This window comes from Phyllobates terribilis, unplaced genomic scaffold (assembly GCF_046119375.1).
Source record: "Phyllobates terribilis strain yellow unplaced genomic scaffold, ASM4611937v1 Scaffold_65__1_contigs__length_7625178, whole genome shotgun sequence".
Classification (NCBI taxonomy): domain Eukaryota; kingdom Metazoa; phylum Chordata; class Amphibia; order Anura; family Dendrobatidae; genus Phyllobates; species Phyllobates terribilis.
This window is the reverse complement of record NW_027362825.1, coordinates 2,791,995-2,818,573: the sequence shown is the minus strand read 5'-3', so window position 1 is coordinate 2,818,573 and position 26,579 is coordinate 2,791,995. Positions and strand designations below refer to the sequence as shown.

Genomic DNA, 26,579 nt, shown 5'->3' with positions numbered 1-26,579 from the left:
TTATTATGCAAAAAGTGTTTAGGAGTGATAAGGGAAGAATTTGTTTGTTTGTCAGTTAAACTCATTGATGGTGATGTGTGTCAGGGCTCTTTATATCACTGTAAGCAATTGCAGACACCTGTGCTAATTAGTTTGGCAGGTGTGTCCAATGAAAGGCAAGACTACTTAAGAAGGCTCTCTCACATTATTAAGCAGCCTACATTTTCTGCCAAAATGGGAAAGAAAAAGGATGTGTCGGCTGCTGAGAAGCAACAAATTGTGGAGTGTTTAGGTCAAGGCATGACTACAATCAACATTGTGCGATGATCAGGATGAAGTGTCTTGGCAATCAAGAAGTATGTAGCTGATTCACAGTACACACGTGTGCGTGCTGATAAGGGCAAATTGAGGACTCTTTCCTACAGGCAATTACGTCAGGTTGAAAGAGCAGCGGCAAAAAAGCCTTGTCATAGCAGCAGACAAGTTTTTGAAGCTGCTTGTGCCTCCAACGTCCCCCGAACAACAAGATGCAGGGTCCTTCAGAGGTTTGCAGCTGTGCATGCGCCATCCTGTCGACCTCCTCTATCCACTTCACACAAGCAGAAACGGCTCCAGTGGGCCAAACAGTACATGAAGACTGATTTCAAAACTGTTTTGTTCATGGATGAGTGCCGTGCAGCGCTCGATGGTCCAGATGGATGGAGTGGAGGATGGCTGGTTGATGGACACCCCACGCAAACACGGCTACAGCGCCAACAAGGAGGAGGTGGAGTAATGTTTTGGGCTGGAATCATGGGGAGAGAGATTGTCGGCCCCTTTAGGATCCCTGAAGGCGCTAAAGATGAACTCCATAATGTATGTGGATTTTCTCAAACAGCACTTCCTGCCATGGTTCAAGAAGAAGAACCGTGTATTTCACAGCAAGATCATTTTTCTGCATGATAATGCACCATCTCATGCTGCACATAAAACATCTGCATCTCTGGCTGATATGGGCATAAAAGGGGACAAACTTATGGTGTGACCCCCATGCTCCCCTGACCTCTACCCCATTCAGAACCTTTGGAGCATCATTAAAAGGAGTGTCTATGATGGCGGGAGGCAGTTCACATCTAAGCAACAGCTCTGGGAGGGTATTCTGTCCTCATGCAAAACAATTGAAGCAGAAACCATCCAAAACCTGACAAATTCAATGGACGAGAGAGTTCAGAAGCTCCTTTCGAACAAGGGGTCCTATGTGAAAATGTAACATCACCTAGAATAAAGTTTTGAGTTGAAAACTGTTTGATTTCAGTTTCTAACAACCTGCTAATACTTATAATTTCAAAAATGACCATTTTTTTGGTCTTTATTAAAATGAAAAGGTTGATCGAAAAGTTTGGGGGATCTAAGAGTGTGGCAACCCAGTAGTCATGATTACTTCGAATTCTGACAATATGAGGGTCATGCTGCAGGTAGTGCAGCAAGAAGGCACTTATGTGCCTTGCGCATCTCGGAGCCCCAAAATTATTTTCCGGGCTAGATGCAGCTAAAAATTATTTTTAATTTTAAATCTGGTGAAGCTTTAGTATAGATGGCCTAATAGGATCAGTGCTGCACACTGCTACAAAGCCCAAATTATTTTCCAGTCAAGATACAGATAAACATGATTAGTAATTTGAAAGCTTAAAACGGTTGGTAGGGTGATTTTAACCAATCATCAAGCTTTTACTCTCCCCAGGATGACACAGGGGTAGAAAAGACGTTTCGGATCCATGATTTGTTCATCTTTATGAACATGAGTCTGTCTACATTATCAGTGGAGAGCCGCGTGCGCTTATCTGTCAGCACACCACCAGCAGCGCTGAACACACGTTCAGACAGAACGCTGGCTGCGGGGCATGACAAGATCTCCAAGGCGTAAGTGGCTAGCTCCGGCCATTTATCCAGATTGGAAGCCCAAAAAGAGCAAGGGTCCAGTGACACAGTCGTGGCTTCAATGTTTACTTGGAGATACTCCTGTACCATTGTCTCTAGGCGTTGACTATGTGTCAGACTTCTTGTCTCCTGTGGCCTTGCAAAGGATGGGCTAAAAAAGTGGTGAAATGATTCCGCAAAATTGATGTTACCAGCAGATACTGTTGTTCTGTTACGGTTTGAGTGCTGAACACTTGACGGTCCCACGGTTGGCAAGTTGGAACTGTGAGATTCACTACGTGCACCACTCGTATTTTGTGGAAAAGCACATGTAAGATTCTGCAACAGTCACTGCTGATACTCCTGCATGCGTGCATCCCTTTCTATGGCAGGAATAATTTCTGCAAATTTACTTTTGTACCGGGGATCTAACAGTGTGGCAACCCAGTAGTCAGGATTATTTCTAATTCTCACAATTCGAGGGTCATGTTGCAGGTAGTGCAGCAAGAAGGCACTCATGTGTGTTGCGCATCCAGGAGCACCAAGTCCCTGCTGTGTTGGTGGCGAGGTAACAATCATGCTTCCTTCCTCTGTCCTCTCCCCCCAACCTCGCACAACATAAATGTGATCAAGGTCTCCCTCATCTGATGAGTCTTCCATCAGTTCGTCCTCCACTTCTTCCTGGGCTCCTGCACCTTCCTCACTAGTTTGGCTGCTACCATGCGCCCTGGTAAAACCATCTCCCCCACCCTCACATGCCTGCCGCCTTGGTGCTGCCGACCGTCTGGACCTTGCAGATGTTAGCCCTTCCGCATACAACTCCTCCTCCTCTACTTCCTCCACCTCCTCTTGTGCCTCCACCTGACTCCGAATTCTGTTTAACATGTGCTCCAGCATGTAAATCACCGGAATAGTCATGCTGATAATGGCATCGTCAGCACTAAACATCTTCGTCGCCATTTCAAAACTGTGCAGAAGGGTGCATAGGTCCCTGATCTGAGACCACTCCTCCAGCGTGATTTGCCCCACCTCTGAATCTCGTTGGCCCAGGCTATACGTCAGAACGTATTGCACCAGGGCTTGTCGGTGCTGCCACAGTCGCTGCAACATGTGCAGAGTTGAATTCCACCGGGTAGGCACATCGCATTTTAGCCGGTGAAGTGGCAGGCCCAACGACTTCTGTAGAGATGTAAGTCGCTGAGCTGCGGGATGCGAACGGCGGAAGTGAGCACACAGCGACCGTGCCCTCTGCAGAAGGCCATCTAGTCTGGGATAGTGGGCTAAAAATTGCTGGACAACCAGGTTCAACACGTGAGCCATACAAGGCACGTGTGTGACATTGCCCCGGCGAAGGGCCGCACCCAGGTTTACAGCATTGTCGCACACGGCCTTCCCTGGTTTCAGGTCCAGTGGAGACAACCATTCATGAAATTGGTTCTCCAGAGCTGACCACAACTCCTCAGCTGTGTGACTCACATTTCCCAGACATTTCAATGTAAAAACCGCCTGATGACGTTGAGCCCTACTGCCAGCATAGTAAGGAGGTGTGCAGGATCCCTTCTGCGCAGTTAGAAAGCTTGTGGCATGACCAGACAGGCTTTGGGTGCAGGTGGAAGACCGAGAGGAGGTTGAGGAGGCAGAAGCAGTGGAGGAACTTTGACATAAAGAGGATTGACGCACAACTCGTGGGGACGGCAAGACTTGGACAGCAGCCCCTTGTCCTGCTGTCACCATAGTTACCCAGTGCCCAGTCAGCGACATGTAACGCCCCTGTCCATGCCTACTCGTCCAAGTGTCTGTGGTGAAATGCACCCTGTCACACACAGAGTTTCTCAAAGAAGCGGTGATGTTATGTGCGACATGCTGGTGGAGCGCAGGCACACCTTTCTTTGAGAAGTATTGCCGACTGGGCATCTGGTACTGGGGCACTGCGACGGACATAAGGTCTCGAAAATCCTCTGTGTCCACCAGGCGGAAAGGCAGCATTTCTGTAGCAAAGAGCTTGCAGATGGTGAAATTCAACCTCTTAGCTTTCTCATGGCTAGGAGGAAATGGTCTTTTACTTGTCCACATCTGAGGGACCGAGGGCTGGCTATTGTGCTTAGACGGGGTTGATAAGGGTGTCCCCGGCAAACTGCCGGTCTGTGAGGAAGATGCAGGCGGACATGTTAGGTTGCCTTGATCCAAAGGTGGTGCTATCGATGTCGGACAGCGCTCAACACCAGCTGGTGTTACCACCTCCAAAGAAAATGATGACCTGCCAATCACGCTGGCTGTTGCGGGTAAAGAGGTGGCAGGTCTGCGCACCAAAACAGGTGTGACTGCTGTCCCCCCAGTCACAGAGGATGAAGAGGCCGCGGATGCACAAGATATGGCAGACGGTGGTTGGCCCGGCCGGCTAGGCCGCATTGTAGCACACTGAGCTTCCCACTGCAACTTATGCTTCATGTCCATGTGCCGGTTCATGCATGAAGTACTCAAACTATGTATTTTTTGGCCTCTACTTAGCTTTTGCTGACAAATGTTACAGATAACACGAGTTGGGTCATCTTTATCGATCTGAAAAAATGCCCAGGCTATGCAAGGCTTAGCACCCATGCGACCTGAAGAGCCACCACGACTTGTGGTGAGAGGCAGAGTTGTGTTTGAGGATGCAGTCGTTGACGTGCTTCCAGTACTACGTCTCTGTCCAGGAAGGCGCAACCTGACCTCGTCGTCACTAGCATCTTCCTCCACCTCCTCTGCTGACCTCATCTCTTGGCTGACTGTGGGTTGACAGTAAGTGGGATCTCCGACCTCATCATCATCACCCTGTGCGTTATCACACCCGTCGTCCTCAGAGCCAACCTGTTCCTGCCCTGACAAAAAACTAAAGTTGTCGCTCCAATCAGGTATTTGAGTCTTATCATCGTCTTCCTCATTGTCTCCACCAACAGGAGTTACAGTTTGGGAATGAGGGTCTACATTATGGTCAAAACCTTCTGCGTCTGGTCCTGGATCCGACTCATAAAGATTCTGGGCATCAGTGCAGATCATTTCCTCGTCTGGATTCACAGAAGCGCTGGAGTCGACCTCTGATTCCCAGGCTATAGTATGAGTAAACAGCTCTGCAGACTCAACCATCTGTTCTACCTCATACTCAGACGGGCAGCTGGAGATTTGGGAGCTGTGAGGAAGCAAGTGCGATTTGGGTGACACCTTTGAGGACTGGAGTATTTGTGATATTGAAGTTGATGTGGAGGAGAGCCCACTTAAAGGAGCATTTGATATCCGTTGAAGCACCTGCTGTTTTTGTGCCTCATCTGGAATTTGTAGCGATTGGCGTGGCCGTAAGAAAGGGATCTTATCACATTGTCCGCTAAAAGAAGTAGACATTTTAGTTTGGCTGGAAGATGGTCTTTCTTCTGCAGATGTTACTGTTGCTTTAACACCTACCCACGGACACAACCTTTTTTCCCCTTCCCAACACGCCTATTCCCCTTTCCACCAGCAGCAGGCCTTTTTCCACTCATATTGGTGGTTAACTAATTCACAACTCTGGAGTTGTTTGCACAAAAAAACAATGGATGGTAACCGAGCAGAGCTGAGTGGCCAAACTGTGGTATTAGGCCAAAACTATTGGCTGGGTTAGATGCAGAAAAAAATTATTTTGAATTTGCAACCTGATGGAGGTCAGTATAGATGGACTAAAACAACAAGTCCCACACACAGCTAGAAGCCCAAATATTTTTTCAGAGGTACTGCAGATGCAGATAAAAATTAGTTTTAATTTGCAACCTGATGGAGGTCAGTATAGATGGACTAATAGAGAAAGTCCGACACACTACTAGAAGGCCAAATATTTTTTCAGAGCTAGATGCAGACAAAAAATTATATTCAGTTTGCAACCTGATGGAGGTCAGTATAGATGGACTAATAGAGAAAGTCCGACACACTACTAGAAGGCCAAATATTTTTTCAGAGCTAGATGCAGAAAAAAATTATATTCAGTTTGCAACCTGATGGAGGTCAGTATAGATGGATTAATAGAACAAGACCCACACACAGCTAGAAGCCCAATATTTTTTCAGAGGTAGATGCAGGAAAAAAATATATTCAGTTTGCAACCTGATGGAGGTCAGTATAGATGGACTAATACAACAAGTCCCACAAACAGCTAGAAGCCCAAATATTTTTTCAGAGGTACTGTAGATGCAGATAAAAATTAGTTTTAATTTGCAACCTGATGGAGGTCAGTATAGATGGACTAATAGAGAAAGTCCGACACACTACTAGAAGGCCAAATATTTTTTCAGAGGTAGATGCAGAAAAAAATATATTCAGTTTGCAACCTGATGGAGGTCAGTATAGATGGACTAATAGAGAAAGTCCGACACACTACTGGAAGGCCAAATATTTTTTCAGAGCTCGATGCAGAAAAATATTATATTCAGTTTGCAACCTGATGGAGGTCAGTATAGATGGATTAATAGAACAAGACCCACACACAGCTAGAAGCCCAATATTTTTTCAGAGGTAGATGCAGAAAAAAATATATTCAGTTTGCAACCTGATGGAGGTCAGTATAGATGGACTAATACAACAAGTCCCACACACAGCTAGAAGCCCAAATATTTTTTCAGAGGTACTGTAGATGCAGATAAAAATTAGTTTTAATTTGCAACCTGATGGAGGTCAGTATAGATGGACTAATAGAGAAAGTCCGACACACTACTAGAAGGCCAAATATTTTTTCAGAGGTAGATGCAGAAAAAAATATATTCTGTTTGCAAACTGATGGAGGTCAGTATAGATGGACTAATAGAGAAAGTCCGACACACTACTAGAAGGCCAAATATTTTTTCAGAGCTAGATGCAGAAAAAAATTATATTCAGTTTGCAACCTGATGGAGGTCAGTATAGATGGATTAATAGAACAAGACCCACACACAGCTAGAAGCCCAATATTTTTTCAGAGGTAGATGCAGAAAAAAATATATTCAGTTTGCAACCTGATGGAGGTCAGTATAGATGGACTAATACAACAAGTCCCACACACAGCTAGAAGCCCAAATATTTTTTCAGAGGTACTGTAGATGCAGATAAAAATTAGTTTTAATTTGCAACCTGATGGAGGTCAGTATAGATGGACTAATAGAGAAAGTCCGACACACTACTAGAAGGCCAAATATTTTTTCAGAGGTAGATGCAGAAAAAAATATATTCAGTTTGCAACCTGATGGAGGTCAGTATAGATGGACTAATAGAGAAAGTCCGACACACTGCTAGAAGGCCAAATATTTTTTCAGAGCTAGATACAGAAAAAAATTATATTCAGTTTGCAACCTGATGGAGGTCAGTATAGATGGATTAATAGAACAAGACCCACACACAGCTAGAAGCCCAATATTTTTTCAGAGGTAGATGCAGAAAAAAATATATTCAGTTTGCAACCTGATGGAGGTCAGTATAGATGGATTAATAGAACAAGACCCACACAAAGCTAGAAGCCCAATATTTTTTCAGAGGTAGATGCAGAAAAAAATATATTCAGTTTGCAACCTGATGGAGGTCAGTATAGATGGAATAATACAACAAGTCCCACACACAGCTAGAAGCCCAATATTTTTTCAGAGGTAGATGCAGAAATAAATATATTCAGTTTGCAACCTGATGGAGGTCAGTATAGATGGACTAATAGAGAAAGTCCGACACACTACTAGAAGGCCAAATATTTTTTCAGAGCTAGATGCAGAAAAAAATTATATTCAGTTTGCAACCTGATGGAGGTCAGTATAGATGGATTAATAGAACAAGACCCACACACAGCTAGAAGCCCAATATTTTTTCAGAGGTAGATGCAGAAAAAAATATATTCAGTTTGCAACCTGATGGAGGTCAGTATAGATGGACTAATACAACAAGTCCCACACACAGCTAGAAACCCAATATTTTATCAGAGGTAGATGCAGAAAAAAATATATTCAGTTTGCAACCTGATGGAGGTCAGTATAGATGGACTAATACAACAAGTCCCACACACAGCTAGAAGCCCAAATATTTCTTCAGAGGTACTGTAGATGCAGATAAAAATTAGTTTTAATTTGCAACCTGATGGAGGTCAGTATAGATGGACTAATAGAGAAAGTCCGACACACTACTAGAAGGCCAAATATTTTTTCAGAGCTAGATGCAGAAAAAAATTATATTCAGTTTGCAACCTGATGGAGGTCAGTATAGATGGACTAATAGAGAAAGTCCGACACACTACTAGAAGGCCAAATATTTTTTCAGAGCTAGATGCAGAAAAAAATTATATTCAGTTTGCAACCTGATGGAGGTCAGTATAGATGGATTAATAGAACAAGACCCACACACAGCTAGAAGCCCAATATTTTTTCAGAGGTAGATGCAGGAAAAAAATATATTCAGTTTGCAACCTAATGGAGGTCAGTATAGATGGACTAATACAACAAGTCCCACACACAGGTAGAAGCCCAAATATTTTTTCAGAGGTACTGTAGATGCAGATAAAAATTCGTTTTAATTTGCAACCTGATGGAGGTCAGTATAGATGGACTAATAGAACAAGTCCTACACACAGCTAGCAGCCCAAATATTTTTTCAGAGGTAGATGCAGAAAAAAATTATTTTTAATTTGCAGCCTGATGGAGGTCAGTATAGATGGACTAATAGAGAAAGTCCCACACACTGCTAGAAGGCCAAATATTTTTTCAGAGCTAGATGCAGACAAAAAATAATTTTGAATTTGCAACCTGATCGAGGTCAGTATAGATGTACTAATAGAGAAAGTCCCACACACTGCTAGAAGGCCAAATATTTTTTCAGAGCTAGATGCAGACAAAAAATTATTTTTAATTTGCAACCTGATGGAGGTCAGTATAGATGGACTAATAGAGAAAGTCCCACACACTGCTAGAAGGCCAAATATTTTTTCAGAGCTAGTTGCAAATAAAAATTATTTTTAATTTGCAGCCTGATGGAGGTCAGTATAGATGGACTAATAGAGAAAGTCCCACACACTGCTAGAAGGCCAAATATTTTTTCAGAGCTAGATGCAGAATAAAATTATATTCAGTTTGCAACCTGATGGAGGTCAGTATAGATGGACTAATAGAACAAGTCCCACACACAGCTAGAAGCCCAAATATTTTTTCAGAGGTAGATGCAGAAAAAAAATATATTCAGTTTGCAACCTGATGGAGGTCTGTATAGATTGATTAATAGAACAAGTCCCACACACAGCTAGAAGCCCAATATTTTTTCAGAGCTAGATGCAGACAAAAAATAATTTTGAATTTGCAACCTGATCGAGGTCAGTATAGATGGACTAATAGAGAAAGTCCCACACACTGCTAGAAGGCCAAATATTTTTTCAGAGCTAGATGCAGACAAAAAATTATTTTGAATTTGCAACCTGATGGAGGTCAGTATAGATGGACTAATAGAGAAAGTCCCACACACTGCTAGAAGGCCAAATATTTTTTCAGAGCTAGATGCAGACAAAAAATTATTTTTAATTTGCAACCTGATGGAGGTCAGTATAGATGGACTAATAGAGAAAATATCACACACTGCTAGAAGGCCAAATATTTTTTCAGAGCTAGATGCAGATATAAATTATTTTTAATTTGCAACCTGATGGAGGTCAGTATAGATGGACTAATAGAGAAAGTCCCACACACTGCTAGAAGGCCAAATATTTTTTCAGAGCTAGATGCAGATATAAATTATTTTTAATTTGCAACCTGATGGAGGTCAGTATAGATGGACTAATAGAGAAAGTCCCACACACTGCTAGAAGGCCAAATATGTTTTCAGAGCTAGATGCAGAAAAAAATTATATTCAGTTTGCAACCTGATGGAGGTCAGTATAGGTGGACTAATAGAACAAGTCCCACACACAGCTAGAAGCCCAAATATTTTTTCAGAGGTAGATGCAGAAAAAATGTATATTCAGTTTGCAACCTGATGGAGGTCTGTATAGATGGATTAATAGAACAAGTACCACACACAGCTAGAAGCCCAATATTTTTTCAGAGGTAGATGCAGAAAAAAAATATATTCAGTTTGCAACCTGATGGAGGTCAGTATAGATGGACTAATAGAGAAAGTCCCACACACTGCTAGAAGGCCAAATATTTTTTCAGAGCTAGATGCAGACAAAAAATTATTTTTAATTTGTAACCTGATGGAGGTCAGTATAGATGGACTAATAGAGAAAGTCCCACACACTGCTAGAAGGCCAAATATTTTTTCAGAGCTAGATGCAGACAAAAAATTATTTTGAATTTGCAACCTGATGGAGGTCAGTATAGATGGACTATTAGAGAAACTCCCACACACTGCTAGAAGGCCAAATATTTTTTCAGAGATAGATGCAGACAAAAAAATATTTTTAATTTGCAACCTGATGGAGGTCAGTATAGATGGACTAATAAAGTCCCACACACTGCTAGAAGGCCAAATATTTTTTCAGAGCTAGTTGCAAATAAAAATTATTTTTAATTTGCAGCCTGATGGAGGTCAGTATAGATGGACTAATAGAGAAAGTCCCACACACTGCTAGAATGCCAAATATTTTTTCAGAGCTAGATGCAGAAAAAAAATTATATTCAGTTTGCAACCTGATGGAGGTCAGTATAGATGGACTAATAGAACAAGTCCCACACACAGCTAGAAGCCCAAATATTTTTTCAGAGGTAGATGCAGAAAAAAATTATATTCAGTTTGCAACCTGATGGAGGTCTGTAGAGATGGATTAATAGAACAAGTCCCACACACAGCTAGAAGCCCAATATTTTTTCAGAGGTAGATGCAGAAAAAAATTTTATTCAGTTTGCAACCTGATGGAGGTCAGTATAGATGGACTAATAGAGAAAGTCCCACACACTGCTAGAAGGCCAAATATTTTTTCAGAGCTAGATGCAGACTAAAAATTATTTTTAATTTGCAACCTGATGGAGGTCAGTATAGATGGACTAATAGAGAAAGTCCCACACACTGCTAGAAGGCCAAATATTTTTTCAGAGCTAGATGCAGTTATAAATTATTTTTAATTTGCAACCTGATGGAGGTCAGTATAGATGGACTAATAGAGAAAGTCCCACACACTGCTAGAAGGCCAAATATTTTTTCAGAGCTAGATGCAGAAAAAAAATTATATTCAGTTTGCAACCTGATGGAGGTCAGTATAGATGGACTAATAGAACAAGTCCCACACACAGCTAGAAGCCCAAATATTTTTTCAGAGGTAGATGCAGAAAAAAATTATATTCAGTTTGCAACCTGATGGAGGTCTGTAGAGATGGATTAATAGAACAAGTCCCACACACAGCTAGAAGCCCAATATTTTTTCAGAGGTAGATGCAGAAAAATTTTTTATTCAGTTTGCAACCTGATTGAGGTCAGTATAGATGGACTAATAGAGAAAGTCCCACACACTGCTAGAAGGCCAAATATTTTTTCAGAGCTAGATGCAGACTAAAAATTATTTTTAATTTGCAACCTGATGGAGGTCAGTATAGATGGACTAATAGAGAAAGTCCCACACACTGCTAGAAGGCCAAATATTTTTTCAGAGCTAGATGCAGTTATAAATTATTTTTAATTTGCAACCTGATGGAGGTCAGTATAGATGGACTAATAGAGAAAGTCCCACACACTGCTAGAAGGCCAAATATTTTTTCAGAGCTAGATGCAGAAAAAAACTATATTCAGTTTGCAACCTGATGGAGGTCAGTATAGATGGACTAATAGAACAAGTCCCACACACTGCTAGAAGCCCAAATATTTTTTCAGAGCTAGATGCAGAAAAAAATTATATTCAATTTGCAACCTGATGGAGGTCAGTATAGATGGACTAATAGAATGATGCTATGCGCAAAAGATTTTACTTCACTAGGTGCAGTAAAAAATTGGTATTCTATACACAGGTGGTATATCTTGCAACACAGATAGGCTACTCCACTGACTAACACACTCTGCAATAGACCAAAAAGGATTAGCTTTGCTAGATTCAGCCAAATGCTGTGAAAAAAACTTGCACAGCACTGGCACAGACCTGCCTGGCAAAAACTGATAGGAACTGATGTAACCTAGTCCTGAAAAGGACTGCAATTACAATTAGTCTTTACTCCCACAATCTATCTATTTAATAGCACAGACCTGCCTGATAAAAGTCGTAGGAAATGCTGTAACCTAGTCCTTAAAAGGACTGCAATCACAACTATTCCCTACTCCCAAGCTATCTGTAGATTTGTGCGAAAATTGGCTTGAAATTAACAAGGTATAGCGCACACAGCAACAGCGGTGCCGTCTAACACGCAGCTGCAGCAGTGAGAAAATGGTGACGACGGGGAAAATGGCTTGGTCTTATAGGTCAAGGAAATGTGACATACTCTGCCAATGACACATGCCCTTGCTTGTGTGAAAAAAAGCACTTCGCTCCGTGTGTGCGCTGCTGATAGGCTGACAGATTGCACCTCCCCACTGTAAATGCGGGAAAGAGAAAAAAAAATGGAGGTCTTCATTGTTCCTGCAGAGATCCATCCCCTTCCCCTCCCCCCACCCCGCTGTACACTCAAACTGCGTATTAACATTAATTTTCATCATTACTGAGAAAAAATCCAGTTATGATTTTGGTGCACGAACAGTTATTGAACATAACCTCGAACAGCCGAATTTTTCTCAAATCGTTCGTGTTCGTCGAACGGCTCGAACACCGCCCAAAACAGCTTGAATTTGAGACTGGCGAACAGTTCGAGTAGAACAACGCTCATCTCTACTTACTGGTAATTCGGTTTCTAGGAATCTTCCACGACAGCACTTTAGGAGGTTCACTCTCTGCCCTAATAGGGACAGAGAACACATAGAGATGAAATAGTCCCTCCCATTTTCCTATCCACAGTATTTTTCCGATGCCAAAGCAACAACTAACATATGCACAAAGAAACTATTTGATTTTCCCTGAAGTCTTTTGTGAAAGCACAAATTCAGGACATTTAAGATTTGCCTCAAGGACCCCAAGGAATACTGCCAAAGTGCCAACGTTGAGAATTGGTTTTGCTAAGCCCCATCACTTTTAGTTATCGATTTGAGATTGCCACCAATAGAGCGGACCCCCAACTAATCAGTAAAAGGAGTGAAGCTGTACAATTTCTTGAAAGAAAATTCTAATGTCAGAAGTGGGATTCGAACCCACGCCTCCAGGAGAGACTGCGACCTGAACGCAGTGCCTTTGACCGCTCGGCCATCCTGACTTCTTCTGGCTTTTGTAATTTAACTCTTTCAAAGCTAAGCAGTAGAAAGATGAGCATTACTTGTGATAAAAGGAAATATAACAGGATTTCTTTTATTTTAATATTGACTTGTAACCTATTAGTTACAGCCAATTTTGAGCTTCATGACCAAGCACCGTTTTTTTAAATCTGACATGTATCAATTTATGTGTCAATAACACTGGAATGCTTAACAAATCCCCGTGATTCTGATAGTGTTATTTTGTAACACATTGTACTTTATATTAATGGTAAATTTAGGTCAATATATATTTAGTTTTTCTTGTGAAAATATCTAAAGTTGCACAATTTCATTGAAATGCGGTGATGCCCCATATGTCTTCAGAAACTACTGTTTGGTCACACAGCAGGGCTTTGAAAGTAAGAGCGCTATTTGGGTTTTGGGAATGCAGATTTTGCAAGAATATTTTGAGGGTGACATTTGCGGAGTTCCAAAAGTACCAAAACAGCAGAAACCCCTCCAAAGTGATCCCATTTTATAAATTACTCCTCACAATGAATTCATCAACACCTGCAATTACTATTATTGTTCAACAGGTGTTTTCACTCTGCAACATCCAGAATTGCAAATAAGCCAGTTTAGTGCCCAGCTTGCGCTAATGGAGACAAGCACCCCATACATTTTAAGTGGGCTCTCCTCGCTAGAGAAATGCCAAATCTGTGGATTCTTTGTCTTACCATTAACGTAGAAACCCCTATTTTTAGAATGAAAGATGATGGTCCTGAGTTGGGGCTTGTGTTTTTTGCCTTCCTGGCTTTTTCCCCAAACAGCTTTGTTCCTGGCATATTTTTGAAGCATATTTGTCTCAGTAATGCCACAGCGATTCATAGTCAAACATAAATGGCTGAAATCATTCAGCTAGTGTCTGATACATCCTGCCAGTATTAGCTATCAGGTTTCCTTTAAATCCTCATACAGCTAAGTCAAACTAAAATAAAACAAAGTGATGACGTCCAGATTGAAGGAAAAATTACAAAAAATATTATTTTCCTCAAAAGTTAAAAGTGTTCAGTTCTCAAGTTTCTATCATTTTATTTCCTGTAGATAGTTATAATGATTAGGATTTTTACATTCTCTGTAAACAGTCAGTCCATATTCTTTGTTTATTTTCTGCTTAAAATTTAATGGGTGAAGAAAAAAACTTTTGCCGAAACCCGGGATTGAACCAGGAACCTTTAGATCTTCAGTCTAACGCTCTCCCAACTGAGCTATCTCGGCAGGACACATTTAGATTCAGGAATGTTCAACACACTGTAGATGTCACAACTGGATGTATTTATTTTTACTTTGACTTGTTTTTGCAAGATTATCTATATTTGAAAGTCCCGCTATTTTGCGTACATTTTAAGAACTTACATTAATTCTTTGTGAATGAATAGAAAAAAACAGCAATTCTGCATTTTTTTTACATTTTCAAATTTACTCAATTCGCCAGGGTAATTCTGACTGTGTCTCTGTAGGACAGGTGATGATTGAGCATAAAACACAATTTGTAAGCATAATGTTGCATCAAGCTTTATTTTTTTCTTAGGTGCAAACAATTGGAGTGAAGATAGGAGATGCAAATTTAGAGAAAATATTCTACTGATTGTTAATGTTGAAAGTGAAAACATTTGTCCCAAAATGTGGTGAAACTTTGATGTCAGTATCACATGCACATTTCAGACTTGTTAAACTATGTTCATCTGCTCTTTTAGCTTTTGTTTATTAAGAATATATATAGTCTATTGATGCCTGAGGTAAAAAAATCTGAAATTAGACTTACTGGTAATTCGGTTTCTAGGAATCTTCCACGACAGCACCTTAGGAGGTTCACTCTCTGCCCTAATAGGGACAGAGAACACATAGAGATGAAATAGTCCCTCCCATTTTCCTATCCACAGTATTTTTCCGATGGCAAAGCAACAACTAACATATGCACAAAGAAACTATTTGATTTTCCCTGAAGTCTTTTGTGAAAGCACAAATTCAGGACATTTAAGATTTGCCTCAAGGACCCCAAGGAATACTGCCAAAGTGCCAACGTTGAGAATTGGTTTTGCTAAGCCCCATCACTTTTAGTTATCGATTTGAGATTGCCACCAATAGAGCGGACCCCCAACTAATCAGTAACAGGAGTGAAGCTGTACAATTTCTTGAAAGAAAATTCTAATGTCAGAAGTGGGATTCGAACCCACGCCTCCAGGAGAGACTGCGACCTGAACGCAGTGCCTTAGACCACTCAGCCATCCTGACTTCTTCTGGCTTTTGTAATTTAACTCTTTCAAAGCTAAGCAGTAGAAAGATGAGCATTACTTGTGATAAAAGGAAATATACCAGGATTTCTTTTATTTTAATATTGACTTGTAACCTATTAGTTACAGCCAATTTTGAGCTTCATGACCAAGCACCGTTTTTTTAAATCTGACATGTATCAATTTATGTGGCAATAACACTGGAATGCTTAACAAATCCCCGTGATTCTGATAGTGTTATTTTGTAACACATTGTACTTTATATTAATGGTAAATTTAGGTCAATATATATTTAGTTTTTCTTGTGAAAATATCTAAAGTTGCACAAATTCATTGAAATGCGGTGATGCCCCATATGTCTTCAGAAACTACTGTTTGGTCACACAGCAGGGCTTTGAAAGTAAGAGCGCTATTTGGGTTTTGGGAATGCAGATTTTGCAAGAATATTTTGAGGGTGACATTTGCGGAGTTCCAAAAGTACCAAAACAGCAGAAACCCCTCCAAAGTGATCCCATTTTATAAATTACTCCTCACAATGAATTTATCAACACCGGCAATTACTATTATTGTTCAACAGGTGTTTTCACTCTGCAACATCCAGAATTGCAAATAAGCCAGTTTAGTGCCCAGCTTGCGCTTATGGAGACAAGCACCCCATACATTTTAAGTGGGCTCTCCTTGCTAGAGAAATGCCAAATCTGTGGATTCTTTGTCTTACCATTAACGTAGAAACCCCTATTTTTAGAATGAAAGATGACGGTCCTGAGTTGGGGCTTGTGTTTTTTGCCTTCCTGGCTTTTTTCCCCAAACAGCTTTGTTCCTGGCATATTTTTGAAGCATATTTGTCTCAGTAATGCCACAGCGATTCATAGTCAAACATAAATGGCTGAAATCATTCAGCTAGTGTCTGATACATCCTGCCAGTATTAGCTATCAGGTTTCCTTTAAATCCTCATACAGCTAAGTCAAACTAAAATAAAACAAAGTGATGACGTCCAGAATGAAGAAAAAATTACAAAAAATTTTATTTTCCTCAAAAGTTAAAAGTGTTCAGTTCTCAAGTTTCTATCATTTTATTTCCTGTAGATAGTTATAATGATTAGGATTTTTACATTCTCTGTAAACAGTCAGTCCATATTCCTTGTTTATTTTCTGCTTAAAATTTAATGGGTGAAGAAAAAAACTTTTGCCAAAACCCAGGATTGAACTGGGGACCTTTAGATCTTCAGTCTAACGCTCTCCCAACTGAGCTATTTCGAAAAGACACATATAGATTCAGGAATGTTCAACACACTGTAGATGTCACAACTGGATGTATTTATTTTTACTTTGACTTGTTTTTGCAAAATTATCAATATTTGAAAGTCCCGCTATTTTGCGTACATATTTAAGAACATAAATTAATTCTTTGTGAATGAATAGAAAAAAACAGCAATTCTGCATTTTTTTTACATTTTCAAATTTACTCAATTCGCCAGGGTAATTCTGACTGTGTCTCTTTAGGACAGGTGATGATTGAGCATAGAACACAATTTGTAAGCATAATGTTGCATCAAGCTTTATTTTTTCTTAGGTGCAAACAATTGGAGTGAAGATAGGAGATGCAAATTTAGAGAAAATATTCTACTGATTGTTAATGTTGAAAGTGAAAACATTTGTCCCAAAATGTGGTGAAACTTTGATGTCAGTATCACATGCGCATTTCAGACTTGTTAAACTATGTTCATCTGCTCTTTTAGCTTTTGTTTATTAAGTATATATATAGTCTATTGATGCCTGAGGTAAAAAAATCTGAAATTAGACTTACTGGTAATTCGGTTTCTAGGAATCTTCCACGACAGCACACATAGAGATGAAATAGTCCCTCCCATTTTCCTATCCACAGTATTTTTCCGATGCCAAAGCAACAACTAACATATGCACAAAGAAACTATTTGATGTTCCCAGAAGTCTTTTGTGAAAGCACAAATTCAGCACATTTAAGATTTGCCTCAAGGACCCCAAGGAATACTGCCAAAGTGCCAACATTGAGAATTGGTTTTGCTAAGCCCCATTTTTAGTTTTCGATTTGAGATTGCCACCAATAGAGCAAACCCCCAACTAATAAGTAACAGGAGTGAAGCTGTACAATTTCTTGAAAGAAAATTCTAATGTCAGAAGTGGGATTCGAACCCACGCCTCCTGGAGAGACTGCGACCTGAACGCAGCGCCTTAGACCACTCGGCCCTCCTGACTTCTTCTGGCTTTTGTAATTTAACTCTTTCTAAGCTAAGCAGTAGAAAGATGAGCATTACTTGTGATGAAAGGAGATATGCCATGATTTCTTTTATTTTAATATTGATTCGTAACCTATTAGTTACAGCTAGTGTTGATCGATCACTAAAATGCTCGGGTGCTCGAAGCTTGGGCCGAGCTCGCCGTGATACTCGGGTGCTCGACCCGAGCAATGAGCCCAATGTTAGTCTAAGGGAGACCCGAGCATTTTTGGTGTCACACCCCCGGCAGTCTTTTAAAAGCCTAACAAGTGCCCAAAACAATAGTGACAGTGCTCAAATGACATGGGCACAGCATGGGGATCGCCCCAGGAAGCATTTCTGATGCCCAGGTCACTGCTCTCAACAACGTGGTCATAGGTAGTAAGCCACTTTTAAGGGCTCACAATAAAACGTTCAAAAACGAAACTGAAACTGCTTTCCTGTGAAATATGTTAAGGAACTTCCTTTCCACTGTAAAAACTTGTGTATAAGGTAAAATAAATAACCCCCCCCCCAAAAATACTCCTCCACACCTTGGGCAAATGCATTCACCGGGAAATGTAATTTTAACATTTTACAACCTTATCTGGCCATGTACTGTGTGACACATGCATACAGTGCTGAAAAGACATGGGAACAGCATGGGGAAGACCCCTGTAAGCATCTCTTACACCCAGGTCACTGCCTAAAAGTGTGCCCATCAGAAGTCATCCTTGCCGCATCAGAAGATGCAGACTTGCAACTATCCCCGGGTGTCCACACTCGGTCCCCAGCCACCCTGCAGCCGGTTGTCCACACACGATCCCCAGCCACCTGGGGGCAGCCGGGTGTCCATAAACGGTCCCCAGCCGCCCTTATTTCTCCTTGGAACATCCCCCCACACACTTTTCTTAGCCCGGCCAGCTTTAGGGCAGCATTGGACAAGCCCACCAGAGAACCAGACTACTCCGGTGGGCCCTGGCTTCTCCATCAGGGGAGTTGAGAGTGCCAAGGTGAGGACCATGATGATGATGACACAAGTTAGCATCTGCTTTGTTTTCTTGGAATGCAAGCGCATGTATGTAGTAGCGGCTAGGCCTGAGGTGGTCAGCGTTTTGGTGCATATCCTACCTCCTCTGAGGATTGCTGGATGTTTTCCTGCTACTATTCCAGTTCTATGACTCCCTTTAAAAACAAAGCTTCAGGTGATAAATGATGGATGAGGTAGTGGCAAAGGAGAAAGAGGAGGAGAAACAGGGACCATTCATATCAATATCAGGCCAGTCAACCACATATGTCTTGTAGGATATGTTTCAGTAACAAAAGGAGCAGTTCGGCTATACAGTTATAGGGCATACAGTGAGTGCAATGCCTAGAAAAAATTTTGAGACACTCCAATGCCCCTTGGAAATGACATGGAGGTCAGAGAGCCCTAACTAAACCATTTTTTCCATTTATAGCAACTGGATGTCCTGTACACTGTTGGCCTAAGCAGTGAATGGAAGGCTTTCCAAAAATTATGAGGAACTGCAATGCCCCATGAAACAGACGTGGATTACAGATTACTAAAAACCTTCTACCCATTATTGGGGAGTGGGTCTCCCTTAGTTTTCGCCTTTGCATTGAAAAGCAAAAACTGACTAAAATTAGGAGGAAATGCAATGCCCGTTGGAAGAGTCGTGGACGTTAGAGGTAATTAAAAACAACATTTCAATGGCCCTTGGAAGAGCTGTGGAGTTCAGAGTGGCTTAATAAGATGATTTTAATGCCCCTTTGAAGAGACGTGGAGGTCACAGTAGCTTAACAAGACGGTTTTAATGCCCCTCGGAAAAGACGTGGAGGTCCCAGTATCTTAACAAGATGGTTTGAATGCCCCTTGGAAGAGACGTGGAGGTCACAGAAGCTTAACAAGACGGTTTTAATGCCCCTCGGAAAAGTGGTGGAGGTCGCAGTAGCTTAACAAGAGGGTTTTAATGCCGCTCGGAAAAGACGTGGAGGTCCCAGTAGCTTAACAAGATGGTTTGAATGCCCCTTGGAATAGACGTGGAGGTCACAGTAGCTTAACAAGACACTTATAATGCCCCTTACAAGAGCCATACAGTACAGCATCTTAAAAATATTATTCCCATTATTGGGGAGTGGGTCTCCCATAGTATTTGCTCATGCCTTCCAAGCAAAAGCTTCCAAAAATTAGGACGGAGCAACTTGAAATGCCCCTTACAAGAGCCATGCAGTAGAGCATATTACAAAAATAAGTCCCATTATTGGGGAGTGGGTCTTCCATAGTATTTGCTTATGCCTTCCAAGCAAAAGCTACCAAAAATTAGGACGGAGCAACTTGCAATGCACCTTACAAGAGCCATGTAGTACAGCATATTACAAACATTATTCCCATTATTGGGGAGTGTGTCTCCCATAGTTTTTGCTTATGCCTTCCAAGCAAAAGCTTCCAAAAATTAGGACGGAGCAACTTGCAATGCCCCTTACAAGAGCCATGCAGTACAGCATATTACAAACATAAGTCCCATTATTTGGGAGTGGGTCTCCCATAGTATTTGCTTATGCCTTCCAAGCAAAAGATTCCAAAAATTAAGACGGAGCAACTTGCAATGCCCCTTACAAAAGCCATGCAGTACAGCATATTACAAACATAAGTCCCATTATTCTGGAGTGGGTCTCCCATAGTATTTGCTTATGCCTTCCAAGCAAAAGCTTCCAAAAATTAAGACGGAGCAACTTGCAATGCCCCTTACAAGAGCCATGCAGTACAGCATATTAAAAACATAAGTCCCATTATTGGGGAGTGGGTCTCCCATAGTATTTGCTTATGCCTTCCAAGCAAAAGCTTCAAAAAATTAGGAGGAAATGCAATGCCCGTTCGAAGACTCGTGGAGGTCCCAGTAGCTTAACAAGACGGTTTTAATGCCCCTTACAAGAGACGTGGAGGTCAGAGTGGTATAACAAGACGCTTTTAATGCCCCTCAGAAGAGACATGGAGGTCAGAGTGGTATAACAAGACGCTTTTAATGCCCCTCAGAAGAGACGTGGGGGTCAGAGTGGTATATCAAGAAGCTTTTAATGCCCCTTACAAGAGACGTGGAGGTGAGAGTGGTATAACAAGACACTTTTAATGCCCATTACAAGAGACGTGGAGGTCAGAGTGGTATAGCATGAAGCTTTTAATGCCCCTTACAAGAGACGTGGAGGTCAGAGTGGTATAACAAGACGCTTTTAATGCCCATTACAAGAGACGTGGAGGTCAGAGTGGTATAACAAGACGCTTTTAATGCCCCTTACAAGAGACGTGGAGGTCAGAGTGGTATAACAAGATGGTTTTAATGCCCCTCAGAAGAGACGTGGAGGTCAGAGTGGTATAACAAGACGCTTTTAATGCCCCTCAGAAGAGACGTGGAGGTCAGAGTGGTATAACAAGACGGTTTTAATGCCCCTCAGAAGAGACGTGGAGGTCAGAGTGGTATAACAAGATGCTTTTAATGCCCCTTACAAGAGACGTGGAGGTCAGAGTGGTATAGCAAGACGCTTTTAATGCCCCTTACAAGAGATGTGGAGGTCACAGTGGTATAACAAGATGCTTTTAATGCCCATTAAAAGAGACGTGGAGGTCAGAGTAGTATAACAAGATGCTTTTAATGCCCCTCAGAAGAGACGTGGAGGTCAGAGTGGTATAACAAGACGGTTTTAATGCCCCTCAGAAGAGACGTGGAGGTCAGAGTGGTTTAACAAGACTCTTTTAATGCCCTTTACAAGAGACGTGGAGGTCAGAGTGGTATAACAAGACGGTTTTAATGCCCCTCAGAAGAGACGTGGAGGTCAGAGGCGTATAACAAGACGGTTTTAATGCCCCTTACAAGAGTCACACAGTACAGCATCTTAAAAATATTATTCCCATTATTGGGGAGTGGGTCTCCCACATTCCTTGCTTATGCCTTCCAAGCAAAAGCTGACAAAAATAAGGACGGAGGAACTTTCAATAATGGCAACATGGACCACGGTCACCCTGTTGGTATAGTGGTGGTGGAGGCTGAGGATAAGGAGAAGAACATAAAACAGCCGAAATGAGGAAGCCTATACCCATGTGTGGGTGTGAAGCGGTGCATATGAATACACCTCCCGAAATAACAGAGTGGATTTGACTTTATGTTACTCTGTTGTCATTTGGTGGTGATGAGAAGTCTGGCCCAATCCAGCCCTTGTTCATTTTGATAAGGGTCAGCTTGTCAGCATTGTCAGTTGACAGGTGAGTGCGCTTATCAGTTATAATTCCCCCAGCGGCACTAAAAACACGCTCCGATAACACGCTAGCAGCAGGGCAGGCCAGGACCTCCAAGACGTACAGAGCGAGTTCATTCCAAGTGTCCAGCTTGGATTCCCAATAATTAAAAGGCACAGAGGAATCACGGAGGACGCTGGTACGGTTGGCAAGGTACTCCTTAACCATCTTTTGAAACTTTCCACTCTATGTGAGAGTACCCAGCGCCTCAGGGTCTGTCCGAAGGGAGGGTCTGAGAAAACTGTCCCAGAACATTGACAGTGTTCCACTGCCTCTGCTGGATTGGAGTTGCCTCTCTCTCGCTTGTACGCTTTGGTTGGTCAACAAACTGTGACCTCTGCCGCTAGCGTGTTCAGATGGGAATTTTTTTAACAGTTCTGCAGCAAGGCCCTTCTGGTACTGGCTCATTTTTGTAGACCTCTCCACCTCAGGAATAAGAGAGTGAAAGTTCTCCTTGTAGCGGGGGTCTACAAGTGTCACCAACCAGTAATAAATGTCACCCAACATTTTGACGACGCGAGGGTCACGGTTAAGGCAGCGTAACATAAAGTCAGCTATGCATGCCAAACTGGTAACGGGCAAGATTTCCGTGTCCTCACCAAGATGACGACTGACCATGCTCTCCTCCTCCTCCTCCTCCTCCTCCCCCCTGTCCTCAGGCCACCCACGCTGAACCGACAGTATGATACTTGTACAGGTACTACCGTCTACTGCGCATGATAACTGCTCCTGTTCTCTCTCCTCCTCTCCCTCATTGTCCCCCAATGCACATTGGGATGAGAAGAGGCTGGGCTGTGTGTAATCGCCCACTATGGCTTCTTGATCCATCTCATCATACTCTGGCTGCAATGCCTCCTCTTTAATTCTCTGCAGAGAGCATTGCAAAAGACAGACAAGTGGGATGCTGACACTAATGATGGCATCATCGCCACTCACCATCTTGGTGGCCTCCTCAAAGTTTGTCAGGATGGTACATATGTCAGACATCCAGGTCCACTCATGAGGTCTTATGTGTGGAGTCTGACCTGAATATCGACGGCCTTGTAGCAGCTGGTACTCCACAACTGCTCTCTTCTGCTCACAAATCCTTTGCAACATGTGGAGGGTAGAGTTCCATTGTGTGGGGACATCACACACCAGTCGGTGTGCCGGAAGCTGCAAACTCTGCTGCAACACAGCAAGGGCGGCGGAAGCTGTAGTCGATTTGCGAAAATGAGCTGACAGGCGGCGTACTTTGACGAGCAGATCTGGCAACTCAGGGTACGATTTAAGAAACCGCTGAACGAGGAGATTAAGCACATGAGCCAGGTATGGTACGTGTGTGATCTCGCCTCGCCTCAGAGCCGCCACCTGGTTACGGCCATTGTCACACACGACCATGCCTGGATGTAGGTTCAGCGGTCTCAGTCACAGATCTGCCTGCTCTTTCACAGCTGTCCACAACTCACAAGAAGAGATGAGCGGTGTTCGAATCGAACTGTTTGCCAATCTCAAATTCGAGTTGTTTTGGGCGGTATTCGAGCCGTTCGACGAACCCGAACGATTTGAAAAAAATCAGGCTGTTCGAGGTTATGTTCGATAACTGTTAGTGCACCAAAATCGTAACTGGATTTTTTCACAGTAATGCTGATAATAAATGTTAATACACAGTTTGAGCGTACAGCGGTGCGGAGGGAGGGGCATGGGATGGATCTCTGCAGAAATAATGAAGATCTTCATTTTTTTTCTCTTTCCCGCATTTACAGTGGGGAGCTGCAGTCTGTCAGCCTATCAGTGCTTTTTTTCACACAAGCAAGGGCATGTGTCATTGGCTGTGTATGTCACATGTCCTTGCCCTATAAGACCCAGCCATTTTCCCCATCGCCACCATTTTCTCACTGCTGCAGCTGAGTGTTAGACGGCACCGCTGCTGCTGTGGGTGCTATATTTTGTAACTGTGTGAATTGCAAGCGAATTTGCTCTTAAATAGACAGATAGGTTTAGGGAGTAGGAACTAGTTCTAATTGCAGTCCTTTTGAGGGCTAGGTTCCAGCATTTCCTACGACTTTTAGCAGGCAGGTCTGTGCTCTTAAATAGACAGATAGGTTGGGAGTAGTGACTAGTTGTAATTGCAGACCTTTTGAGGGCTAGGTTACATCAGTTCCTATCACTTTTTTGCCAGGCAGGTCTGTTTAAGTGCTGTGCAAGTGTTTTTCACAGCATTTGGCTAAATCTAGCTAATCAAATCCTTCTGGGCCTCTTGCAGTGTGTGTTAGTCAGTGGAGTAGCCTATCTGTGTTGCAAGCTACACCACCTGTGTATGTAATACAATTTTTTTACTGCACTTAGCCAAGTAAAACCTTTTGGGCATATTAGCAGTGTGTGGTACTCATTCTATTAGGCCATCTATACTAAGCTCCACCAGCTTTGAAATTAATAATAATTTTTAGCTGCATCTTGCCTGTAAAATAATTTTGGGCATAGTAGCAGTGTGTGGTACTCATTGTATAAGGCCATCTATACTAAGCTCCACCAGCTTTCAAACCACTAATAATTTTTAGCTTCATCTAGCCCGGAAAATAATTTTGGGCTTAGTAGCAGTGTGTGGTACTCATTGTATTAGGCCATCTATACCAAGCTCCCCCAGCTTTGAAATTAATAATAATTTTTAGCTGCATGTAGCCCGGAAAATAATTTTGGTCATAGTAGCAGTGTGTGGTACTCATTGTTTTAGGCCATCTATGCCAAGCTCCACCAGCTTTGAAATTTATAATAATTTTTAGCTGTATCTTGCCTGTAAAATAATTTTGGGCATATGAGCAGTGTGTGGTAGTTATTCTATTAGGCCATCTATACTAAGCTCCACCAGCTTTCAAATTACTAATAATTTTTAGCTGCACCTTGACTGGAAAATTATTTTGGGCATAAAAGCAGTGTGTGGTAGTCATTCTATTAGGCCATCTATACTAAGCTCCACCTGCTTTCAAATTACTAATAATTTTTAGCTGCATCTAGCCCGGAAAATAATTTTGGGCATAGTAGCAGTGTGTGGTACTCATTGTATTAGGCCATCTATACCAAGCTCCACCAGCTTTGAAATTAATAATAATTTTTAGCTGCATCTTACCTGGAAAATAATTTTGGGCATAGTAGCAGTGTGTGGTACTCATTCTATTAGGCCATCTATACTAAGCTCCACCAGCTTTCAAATTACTAATAATTTTTAGCTGCTCATGTTAAACAGAATTCGGAGTCAGGTGGTGGGACAAGAGGAGGTGGAGGAAGTAGAGGAGAAGGAGTTGTATGCGGAAAGGCTAACATCTGCAAGGTCCAGACGGTCGGCAGCACCAAGGCAGCAGGCATGGTATGGTGGGGGAGAGGGATTAACCAGGGCGCAAGGTAGCAGCCAAACTAGTGAGGAAGGTGCAGGAACCCAGGAAGAAGTGGAGGACGAACTGGCGATGGGCATGGAAGACTCATCAGATGAGGGAGACCTTGATCACATTTCTGTTGTGCGAGGTTGGGGGGAGAGGGCAGAGGAAGGAAGCATCATTCTTACCCCGCCACCAACACAACAGGGACTTGGTGCTCCTGGATGCGCAAGACACATGAGTGCCTTCTTGCTGCACTACCTGCAACATGACCCTCGAATTGTCAAAATTCGAAATAATCCTGACTACTGGGTTGCCACACTCTTAGATCCCCGGTACAAAAGTAAATTTGCCAAAATAATTCCTGCCATAGAAAGGGATTCACGCATGCAGGAGTATCAGCAGAGACTGTTGCAGAATCTTACATGTGCTTTTCCACAAAATACCAGTGGTGCACGTAGTGAATCTCACAGTTCTAACTTGCCAACCGTGAGACTGTCGAGTCTTCAGCACTCAAACCGTAACAGAAACACAGTATCTGCTGGTAACAGCAATTTTGCGGAATCCTTTCACCACTTTTTTAGCCCATCCTTTGCAAGGCCACAGGAGACAAGAAGTCAGACACATAGTCAACGCCTAGAGACAATGGTACAGGAGTATCTCCAAGTGAACATCGAAGCCTTGACTGTGTCACTGGACCCTTGCTCTTTTTGGGCTTCCAATCTGGATAAATGGCCGGAGCTCGCCACTCACACGTTTGAGATCTTGTCATGACCCGCAGCCAGCGTTCTCTCTGAATATGTGTTCAGCGCTGCTGGTGGTTTGCTAACAAATATGCGCACGTGGCTGTCCACTGACAATGGAGACAGACTCACTTTCATAAAGATGAACAAATCATGGATCCGCAAGGACTTTTCTACCCCTGTGTCATCCTGGGGAGAGTAAAAGATTGAGGGTTGGTTAAAATCACCTCACCAACCATTTTAAGCTTTGAAATTAATAATAAGTTTTAGCTGCATCTAACCTGGAAAATAATTTTGGGCCTGTATCAGTGTGTGGTACTCATTCTGTAATGCCATTTATACTAAGCTCCACCAGCTTTCAAATTACTAATAATTTTTAGCTGCATCTTGCCTGGAAAATAATTTTGGGCATAGTAGCAGTGTGTGGTACTCATTCTATTAGGCCATCTATACTAAGCTCCACCAGCTTTCAAATTAATAATAATTTTTGTTCTCTCTGAACGTGTGTTCAGCGCTGCTGGTGGTGTGCTGACAGATAAGCGCACGCGGCT

The 26,579-nt window shown here is 42.2% G+C and overlaps 5 non-coding genes across 5 annotated transcripts; all 5 read right to left on the bottom strand.

Moving 5' to 3' along the window:
• Positions 1-13,053: 13,053 nt before the first annotated feature.
• TRNAL-CAG (transfer RNA leucine (anticodon CAG)) lies at positions 13,054-13,136 on the bottom strand. The gene has a single exon. It is a non-coding gene; the product is annotated as a tRNA-Leu (tRNA).
• Positions 13,137-14,321: 1,185 nt separating this feature from the next.
• On the bottom strand, positions 14,322-14,394 carry TRNAF-GAA (transfer RNA phenylalanine (anticodon GAA)). Its single transcript has one exon. It is a non-coding gene; the product is annotated as a tRNA-Phe (tRNA).
• Positions 14,395-15,328: 934 nt separating this feature from the next.
• TRNAL-CAG (transfer RNA leucine (anticodon CAG)) lies at positions 15,329-15,411 on the bottom strand. The gene has a single exon. It is a non-coding gene; the product is annotated as a tRNA-Leu (tRNA).
• Positions 15,412-16,595: 1,184 nt separating this feature from the next.
• Positions 16,596-16,670, bottom strand: TRNAF-GAA (transfer RNA phenylalanine (anticodon GAA)). The gene has a single exon. It is a non-coding gene; the product is annotated as a tRNA-Phe (tRNA).
• Positions 16,671-17,561: 891 nt separating this feature from the next.
• TRNAL-CAG (transfer RNA leucine (anticodon CAG)) lies at positions 17,562-17,644 on the bottom strand. The gene has a single exon. It is a non-coding gene; the product is annotated as a tRNA-Leu (tRNA).
• Between the last annotated feature and the right edge of the window lie 8,935 nt (positions 17,645-26,579).